Source organism: Ceratosolen solmsi, unplaced genomic scaffold (assembly GCF_000503995.2).
Source record: "Ceratosolen solmsi marchali unplaced genomic scaffold, CerSol_1.0 scaffold1, whole genome shotgun sequence".
Classification (NCBI taxonomy): Eukaryota; Metazoa; Arthropoda; class Insecta; order Hymenoptera; family Agaonidae; genus Ceratosolen; species Ceratosolen solmsi.
The window spans coordinates 2,709,385-2,720,016 of NW_011948415.1; the positions used below are offsets into that span (position 1 = coordinate 2,709,385).

A 10,632-nucleotide genomic window follows, 5' to 3' on the forward strand; every position below is an offset into this window, starting at 1 on the left:
TATACACAATTTATTGAATATTAACACAAGAGCAATAATTGTGGAATTTATGGGCAAATTATAAATAAATATTCATATCCAATATTGTATCGTCGGGCATTTGTATATACTCAACTGTACATATTAAATATTCAACCGACTTATCAAGTCGTTATATATAAAAAACATAATTCATAATTAATCAATTAGAGTTTTTGCATTGGTAGTGCTAATCTAACTATACCTTCTGTTTGATCCTTTCAACGAGCGATAAAAAGTGCTACATAGGTAATTAGCCTATTGCCGATAAGACAGAAATCTCGCTGGCTACATACCGTAAGAGCATTAATCATCACTGCTTTATCATTGCTGAGTATTATAATACGTATGATATTACAATTGTATTTACAATTATTCTGTATAATAATGAAAGGAAAAAAGAATTTCATTTAATAGAAAAATTCGTAAATAAATAAAATTTTAATATAGCTGCTGATTGATTATTATACCGTATCATGAAAAATGTTGTCAATTGACCGTGTGGCCTAATGGATAAGGCGTCGGACTTCGGATCCGAAGATTGCAGGTTCGAGTCCTGTCACGGTCGACTTCTATATTTTTTTTTTTTCTTCAACATAGTTTTATTCTACTATATATTTTATTCACGTTCCCTTATTTCTTGTCCATTTCTTTCTTTTCGTTATTAATTATTATTATTGTGGTTATTATTGTTGTTCTTGTCATTATTATTATTATTATTATTATTATTATTATTATTATTATTATTATTTTGTCAATCACGTTTCTCATTAAAGCGATAGAATTACGATTTATTCAATGATAAAAATAAATGAAAGAAACGAAAAATTCAATTGCAAAAACAAATCTTAAATTCCATGCATTTGTGCCTCTATTTCCCTTGAGTATAGTATCAAGTTTAAAGTTTGTCGGAAATTAACGATGTACGTTTTAACTATTAACGATGCATAATAGTTGTGAAGTAAAATAAATCTGTTGCAATAAAATATGCATATGACAAAACTGTCTTTTATATGATTGGAGATGTCTCTCTATTGTTTAGTTATTCAAATAGCCAATAAGTCGCAGAGGTGCGGTCGTAAATTAAAATGCGGATAACGACAAGTAGCCTCTATCCAAAATATCCACGATTTTCTACATTTTGCATTTAATGGTCAATAAAAATGTAATTTTCATACGTCAGAGGGTACGGAAGCGAATTATTATCAGATAGTCGTAGGTAGTCCGGGAGGTGACTCATGCGTACGGCATAGTGTGACGATACATGAGTGTGCGTGCGTGTGCGTACGCTAAGTATATATCCTCGTTGGCGCTAGAGACTATTTACTAATTAAACACTAAACAGTAGTCTTGTGTGCGGCGAATGGATGATCGGCTGCGGCGGAGGGGAACGGTGAGGAAAAGATAAAAATTTTCGCAGAGAGCAGGAGGAGAGAGAAGGAGGCCCGACACTGGAAAGAGCGTGTAATAGTTATCAAAAAAAAAAAAAAAAAAATCATCTCCCATTGACATGGAAAGCGTGGGCGGTGTGCCGAATCCTATCACGCACATTGTCTCGGCAAGAGGAGCCACCTTATTTGCACTTATTTGTCGCTGTGCTATTTACAAGCAGCCCAGCCCCCTTTCGCGCTCGATGGAATTTTACTAACACGGCTGACTTTAAATCCACCGTCACGTCATATCGATTCTTCGCCAAAGCTTCGAATACTAATGACGCACACTCGAGACTGGCGTTGAAAACGCATGGTCCCGTTGTTGTTGCAGTAACGAGAGAGAGAGAGAGAGAGAGAGAGAGAGAGAGAGAGAGAGAGAGAGAGAAAGAGAGAGAGAGAGAGAGTGGACAAGAATGAGAAGCGATAAATACTGCGACAGGTCCTTTTGTATGCTAATAAGTAGTTTGGTTTTTAATAGTGTCCAGCAGTTTTTTTTTTTTTTTTTTTTTTTTTTTTTTTTTTTTTGTTAATAAAGGAAGACCAATAGGCTCCTTACTTGTAAAATACTGTCCTACGTAAATGCGACAAATTTTCTCTTCTTTTACATTTTTTCGTTCGATCGAAGCTCCAACAACCACGCATTCTGCAATGAAGAAGAAAGTAAAGAAAGTGATTGAACTGCACATATCAATAAGACTAGAAGTATTCAAGTAACTTACAGACGCGAAAAACTTATATTTAATTACAAACGTTATCATTCGAGGAGGGAAGTATTTTTTTTCCCCCTATAAGGAACTCATTCTTACGGCTTTGAGGGTTCTTGGCTCAATAATTTAATAATTATGCAAATAGTTCCACGCTAATGTAATTTACCATGCTTAGGCGACTAAAGACGGATGAAAAGATAAAAGAAAAGAAAAGATGATTTATTTCGAATCGCTTTATGTTTTTGTTGAACAAACTTTACGTTTGTTAAAATGCTCGCGTTCGAGTGTCAAACGAACGATTATTATACATTATTAATAAGACATATATTCTTCATCCGACGCATCCATGAAACGCTTTGACGCGCGTGAAACGAAGCAGCGGCGGCGGCGGCGGCGGCAGCAGCGTCGGCAGGTACTTGCCCATTATTATTAAATGCTAATTAATTCTTTTAGACGTTAAATTATGCGAATAAATTAAATAAAATGAGCAAACGACACTTGAGTGAGAAAAAAAAATAAAGAGCAAAAAACTTCCTTCGAGCCGGATTTGAACCAGCGACCTATGGATGTCTATATGTTATATTTTCCAACTACAGTCCACCGCTCTACCAACTGAGCTATCGAAGGCGCTTGCGCTATAGAAAAATTGAATTGCACTTAAATCGCGGCTACGCAACTTGGCAGGCAGAGTGGGGGAACGTCACTATTAATTATAAGAGCCTCGTTGCTTGTGATTGTCCTATGTACGCACACGGCTATTATCTTTATTTTAAAGCGCATAATTATTATTTGTTGACGAGAGACGAATAAGGCTTTGCAATCAGAATTTACTTTTGGCCTAATTTGAATTTATGCAATTAATAGATAATACCAAGTGCATTGCTTTAGCATGTCTCGCTATGTTTATAAATGTACTTTCGATAAGCATTTTGTGTGCATGTTTTTTGTTTTTCTTTTTTCTTTTTTTATTTTTTGATCGTAACACGATGAATTTGAAAAGAAATAATAAAAGAAATAACAGTTTAGTTATGGTATTGTAATATGTTATAAAGGCAGATATAAATCATTAATTATAATAAGCTCTTTGTTTATTTAAGTCATAATGACAATTAGATTAAATTGAAAATTGATTTTATTTTTTTTTTTTTTGCAATGTTTTTTCTAGAATAATTTGTAAAGTAAATGGCAAAAAGGAAAGTATATTTGATAATTATGGGATGATAAAAGTCGAACTTTCTTTTCATCGTCTGATATTCGATGATTGCGAAAAATTTGTCATAGGAATTTGTCATACCTAGTGATAAAGAGATGAAACGAACCAATCAGCGCTAAGAATTACCAATGTTTGATCATCTCTGAACGAAGACTCTCGAAACAAATGCTCTCAATTGCGAATGCTCGTGCGTTTATTTCGTTTCTTTATCGTTCGAATTACTTTGGCTCGTTGTATACCTAAGTTACGTATGTTTTTGTACCAATAACGTCTGATGTAAAATATATTGATGATTTTTTTTTTTTTTTTTTTTTTTTTTTTTTTTTTTTGTTCCGTATATAATAATGCATGATATATAGTTAAAAAAAAAATGTGAAGTATTATTTCATTTTGAATTTGGCACATTATTTTATCAAAATAAAAATATTCTCAAATCTATCGGACAATATAGATAAATGCATATTTGTATTTATTACATCCGTATGAATATATTTAGAGCTTTTTACTTATCGTCAACGTATTTACAATTCAATTCCAAACTTCACAGATAAATTTGGATTTACTATATAGATAAAATACATAAAACCATATCCGATCATTCATTTCTTGCTAACTCTAATAAATATTTTCAAATTTAATGCAAAAAATGGATATTTATATTTTAATCAATTTCTGACTTTAGATAATATATTTTAAAACGCATTATTGAATATTAGACTTTTTCTTTTCCTTATTAAAAGTAATTCTACCGAAATTTTAGCCTTCTGAAGCGCAGCATATTTGGTAATCAATTTCCCATTACGAGGGCCAAATTACAAAATAATTTTATCATTTAATGTAATTCATGTCGGCTGTGAGGATAGAAGATTGTTTAATAAAATGATGATAGTACACGACTTTGTCAATTTTCACTTTGGTGGTTATCTAACGTTATGCTCTCGTCGTGCCCATCAAATAAATCGTAGGAAAGTAGTGAAAGGATTGCCTGTTATACTTTTATATTATCTAGCTGGTTGAAATCAAGCGGTAGAGGGAGAGAGGAAGAGAGGGAGAGAGAAAAAGGGATTGGCTTTTGATAAATCTTGAAGACTCACGATTTGATATTATCGTGCAACATAAAACCAATCTATGATTTGGATGAAATGAAAAAAAAAAAAAAATGAAAATGAAACATCTCATATTCAAATCGAATATGTGTCTCAATTTAGTGACTTAGATTTATAATTTTTCACTGAAAATAACTAAATGCAAATTTAACAGTATGAAAAACTTTACTGATTAATTTTCAGTTCAAATTGTTTCATGAAAAACGTGAATACATTATACGATCACGGTTCATAAACATAAATCGAACACTCGATAGTCTCAGAGCATTTGCTTAATATTTCATTTGTCACGATATTACATTTAATGGACAAAAATTTTAAATAATTGAATGTTTCACAAGTGATTATGAATTACCGGGCAATAATACATGAGTTTTTTTTTTCTTTTACGGACGTGCAACTAGCTGAAAGAGAGTCGAATAAAGCCTTTTCGATGTTGCACTACACAACTGGAGCAAGAAACAGTCAATTGAATAACGTATAATTTAATTAATGCGTACTTCCTAATAAATTTTATTATATACTAGGGCAACGAACGGATTACGACTAGTCTTACGTGAAATAACAAAACTGGGCGACGGCAATGTAAGGCTTCTTTTATTTTGTAAAAATGATTTCATTATTGAAATACGTTAATGAAAATATAAATAACATTAAAATACTATTTTTTTTTAAATAATATATATATATATATTATATGAAATTTGATATTTGATAAAATACTTTTAAAATATCGTAATAAAATCATGTGAAAATTATTAAATATCTAGTATTTTTTTAAAGACTATTAATTCGGAGAATTTTAAATATCTAAAATAAAAATTATGTACCTAAAAATTATCAAAAACAAACATTTAAGTAAATTTATAAAATCGTTATTTATCAGTAGGTGAAATATCTACTAAAGATTATAAAAGTTTGTTAGTGAATTAAAATAAATTAATTGATAATTGCATCAAATTATTGCAATTATTCTCACACTCAAACTCACTGAAAATATAAGAATTTTTTTTCGCAAAATTCATGACAAATATAAAATTCTATTGATCTCGAACTATTCAAATTCTTTTATTTGATTACTTTGTGCTATTATTTTTAATATAGACTTAAGTATTCAACGTTTCATAAACTTATCTATATCTAATGAAGTAAGACAGAATTTAATTAAAAAAATAGAAAAATTTTAAGCCTCAGAAACTTTTATCACAATTGTTTTTCGTAATCAAAGCACCAATCAATATTCATTAAACGAGCAAAATATTACTTTTTATGTATTTTTAAAAGGGATTTATTCCCTATAATATATCTTTGTATCTTTTTATTGTACTGTAGATTTACAAGTTAATATATAATAGAATATTTAAATATATTATCCGTGTACTCGGGTAAGTAATCGATTATGACGAGACTTTTAAAAGAAACGACGGTAATTGTTGATGTTAACATAAGGTTACGGTATTTTTTAACAAGAATTTCATAATTCTGTACTAAATATGCAATTACGTATAATATTGATGGATTATAAGAAATTGTGGCTCTTTAATTAGAAATTAAAGAGAAACTTAATTCTTTACTCATTTTTTATTCATTTAATTCTATATCAGAGACATGAAATGTAATAATATACAAATAAATTATCTAATTATATTGTATTAATTAATTTAACGAATAGAAGTCTAATTAAATTTGTTTAAAGAGTTGAACTTATGTAATACAGACCTTCCTATCAGTACGTAGGAATACATTAGTAAAGTCTATATCAACGTCATTATTTTTATGCTTATATTTTCAAATAAAATATACTAATCGATGGATTCCACCTCAATACCAGATTTTTCGTTCCTCGTATCTCTTATGCCTTAATCTCGCTATAATCATACTTTTTCAAATGGAAGTTATTTTTAAAAGCTCGGCAAGTTGATCATAACGGAGCTTTCAATTTGGCTTAACGAATGAACTCGATATGTGTTTCAGTGTCGAATGCTAATATAACTACGTTGCTGCAAAAGTTAAATAAATAGATAGAGGCAGCGGAGAAAATAGATAAAGACGGGCATGGGCGGGAGAAAGGTCGAAAAGAAGACGAGGAAGGAGGGTTAAAAGACGAAGATGATGAACGGGGAGGAGTTAAGGTGAAGAGAAATTGCAAACTGATCGCAATGATCTATGCTCGCTCGAGTAGAAAGGTGTATTTTGAGACTGAGGCAAAGCTTCATTCGCGTAAACTGGCACTCCTGCGAGTCGGCGCTGTCCAAGTTCTTTGCCATATCGTTTCTGAATGCTCCCATTCTTTCTGAATACGAACAAAATTTGCACTGCCTCGTGATACTTTCGCAAAACCCAGAGTTTCAAAATAATTGCGTGCGCGTGAGCGTGAGCGTTTTGTGCGCCTTAATACTGTTGTCTATGAGGATTGAACGTAACGTTTATTATTAATTATGAGTGAATTATTAATTAAGCATTAAAATAATCCGCATAGTTTTTCAATCGTTAAGCTAATGTATTGATTAGCAATTGTTAATTATCAGGAGCCTGCTCTGAATTGTTGATGTGACATTGTGAAATTTTATGATATAAAAAGCTATTGCTAATTATAGGATTTAACGACAAACATTTTAATCCCTATGAAATAAAAATTCGAATTTGAAAACATTTTAACATAAAGCATCGGTTAAGATAATTTTTTTCGCCATTGAACCAAGCAAAAAGTGACAATCGTTTCAATTTTGTCAATACGTAAGGTAAAACCGATTAGATAAAGCAAAAAAATGCAAATAAATCGTCGCGTGAAATTCGATATTAACGTTGTTTGTAAAATTTGTACGGGTTTTCCCTTTTATCGAAGCTTGTATTTTCACATAAACGTAAACCATCTACGAGACATGGCAATTTTCTCAACCCACCTACATGGTCTAAATTTGACAAACTCGGTGTAAAATCGCACGTTAGATCGTTCATCCGTGTAAGTGCATGGGACATATTGTTGAGGCTCCTATAAATGAAAAACATAAGAAAGCCAAGCAGATAGAAAGAAATCACGGTAGCCGTGTCATTATGTAAATGAAATATGCGCACATGTACGAGAGACAAAGAGCGGCGCATGGATTTGCCAGGAGCTTCAACGCGTGACTATCGATGCGATTGAATATGTTTTTTATTTGCCTCATGCGTCATGAGTACTTTGGTAGCTGAATTTTTCAACAGTCGTACAGTTTAGATTGAAAATATTATAGGGAAGGAATTGTGAATTATAATAATACGTAAAGCGAATACTAAGTCACCGAAACAAATTATCTATTGCATTAGTATATACAGGCGAGTGTCTTTATTATCGATTGGTAGCTACTTTCAATGATTTCGGTGAAGGTAATGTTTATTAATTCATTCAGAAACATTATATTATATATAAATGACTCAATGCCCTTAAATGCGATTGATTGTACATTGTCATGTTTTTGGAAATATTTAATGTGGCTAATGAAGCTGCTACGAATGACAATAATCATTACAAATTAAAATCTTTAATTTTTTCTCACTTCGTTGTTTCTTTTCAAAATTTGAAATTAGCTAATAGGAATTTTACATAATCTCTATTCATTTCTTAAGTAGAGTTAAAGAATATTTTCATTCATGCTAATGTATTAAAAGCTCTAAGATCATAAAGTACCTATTTATGTAGAATTTAATATATACTTGGTACATTGAGTTGGATAGATACTCTTTTGTAAATGGAAATGGATTTTCTTTTAAATTACAGTTTTTTGTTTTTCGTTTAATACAGCTCATATTTTAATGCGCGATAGTAAGTTGTATATTTCATACATTAAGTTAATTAGTTTTTTCGCTATTAAAGAAATAAAGGCGAAATATGTGAAAATTGAAGAAGATTTTACAACTTTTTCAAGTATATGATGTTGATTTACTTTTAATCAACTTGGTTATCTTAAACATACATATAATCTCATAAACGTAATTAAGCAAAGTTGAATAATTTTTTTAATTCGTTCAATAATACAATAATGCACACATATACACGCGCGCGCGCGCGCGCACACACACACACACACACACACACACACACATCGAGGCATAGATAAGTCAAATGTAATACATATACAATATAAATACGTAAGCAAATGTAATACACGCAAACAATAAAATATGTACAATATGTAAAATATACATTCCATGTATATAGAATAAATAATATGTATTTGTACATTTATCTAATTGTAATTTTATTTTAATTACAAATAATATTATTAACGTACGCGTAATCGTTTTTTTCCCCAATTCAAAAAGAAAATAAACTAATTACATAAAAAAATATAATTTTACATGAAATTGTATGAGTGTACAATATTTAAATACGCGTATTTACTTGCTGTAAGGTACAAACGTAAAAAGTATATTACGAATTTATGACAAATTTAAATCAATTAGTCCTCAGATAAGAATTGTTACAATTTGTATAGACTTTATTTTCGGGTATGATCTTTATGATTCATAAAATAATTAGGATTGACCAAATAGAAAGCGAGTTTAACGAGGTTTTAATGACGGCAAGATATTGGGAGTATTTACTTGGGATTTACGGTAAGAATGGTTATCTCTGCACGCGACATTATTGATTGTTCAAAAAGCCATCATTACTGTTATAAAGCGTAATATTGGTAGATTACGTTAATCAAATAAGTAAAAATAGGCATTTTAATTCTTGAAAATTTGTGTATATTTTTTAGGTTAACCGTATTTTTGAAACTTTTGTAAATGTAACGATGAAAGTGTTTGTTTAATCTCTACAATGTAGCTTAGATAAATATATAATAAAAATTCACATTACAAAAACATTATATTGCAACAATTATATATAATTGCATAATATACATCTATACGTTTGTATATATACTTATTATATAATTCTGTTAGGTAATATATATATATATATATATATATATATATATATATATATATATATTATAGTAATTAATAGGAAATTTTTTTTTCAGTTTCTGTATTATCATTCAATTTATCTTAATGATGGTAATCTATTATCGAAGTATGTAAAATGCATAAAATCAAAAACGGTTTCATACACTGTAAGCTAGTAATTTTTTCACGTGAACCAATAGTTTAAATAATTTACCAAAAGTTATACAACTTATATGATGTCTGGTGTTTCATGACTAATTGAACGATTATCATTATACAGCGAAAGTTTAAAAAATGTTATACTCTTTATTAATTATATAAAAATTGTTAATTTTTATTTTTGCTATCAATTTATTTATAGTAAGATTGGTCGAAGCAATATTGTTATAAGCTTTACGGATTAATAATATCTATTTACTCTACTAATGAATTAATAAAGTTTTTCATATGATAAATCCATTTGTAAGATTATGCTGTGTTTTTTCTTTATTCTCTATTCTTTTATAAATAAAATTTACTTCAAATATTCACTTAATACAATTTAAATGTTTAAATTCAGCCTTGAAATAGTCAAATAATAAATAATATTCTTGCGAGCTTTCAAATAGCTCAGCCATACTAATACACTCTATTACATTTAGACAATTCCAACTATTATTCACCGTAATCGTTATCATTAAACGCTTAATATATTTAAACATTAAATATATAATAAAACTAAATACCACACATTGACTCTCAACAACGACAATAACTAATATAAAACATTGATGAACCGTTAGAACCAAGTGCCCAGCAGTGGCCAATACCCAACGCTTACCGATATCAACCATACATCATAATTTATTATGCAAAGTTATGCGCAACGAATTACCAGTTATGACATTTTAAAACAATTTACCTATTATTATTTCTACAACTATGCGAGCGATCGGAATGTTGGCATATCAAAAATAAATCGCGGTTAAATAATACTCAGCGCGTCCTTTAAGGCAGGTTGAAAATTATACCTATGCTGGCCCATTAGGATGTTTCATCGTCCATTCACGGACTCGATGCAATAAATTTCACTTTACCAAGATTCTCAAGAATACACGTATTGATTTATGAGACGGAGAAAGAGAGCAAGCCGCTACACACGTTTAAGGCACCTTTTAATAGTTCATTATAAACGCGACGTTATCTTACGTTGAGTGGGGCTGGGGCCGGGGCCGTGCCTACTT

The 10,632-nt window shown here is 30.2% G+C and overlaps 2 non-coding genes across 2 annotated transcripts; one reads left to right on the forward strand and one right to left on the reverse strand.

The window, feature by feature from the left end:
* Positions 1-513: 513 nt before the first annotated feature.
* Positions 514-586, forward strand: TRNAR-UCG (transfer RNA arginine (anticodon UCG)). The gene has a single exon. It is a non-coding gene; the product is annotated as a tRNA-Arg (tRNA).
* A 2,104-nt stretch (positions 587-2,690) lies between these two features.
* Positions 2,691-2,785, reverse strand: TRNAY-GUA (transfer RNA tyrosine (anticodon GUA)). The gene is made up of 2 exons: positions 2,749-2,785; positions 2,691-2,726 (listed from the first exon to the last, which is right to left on the reverse strand). It is a non-coding gene; the product is annotated as a tRNA-Tyr (tRNA).
* Between the last annotated feature and the right edge of the window lie 7,847 nt (positions 2,786-10,632).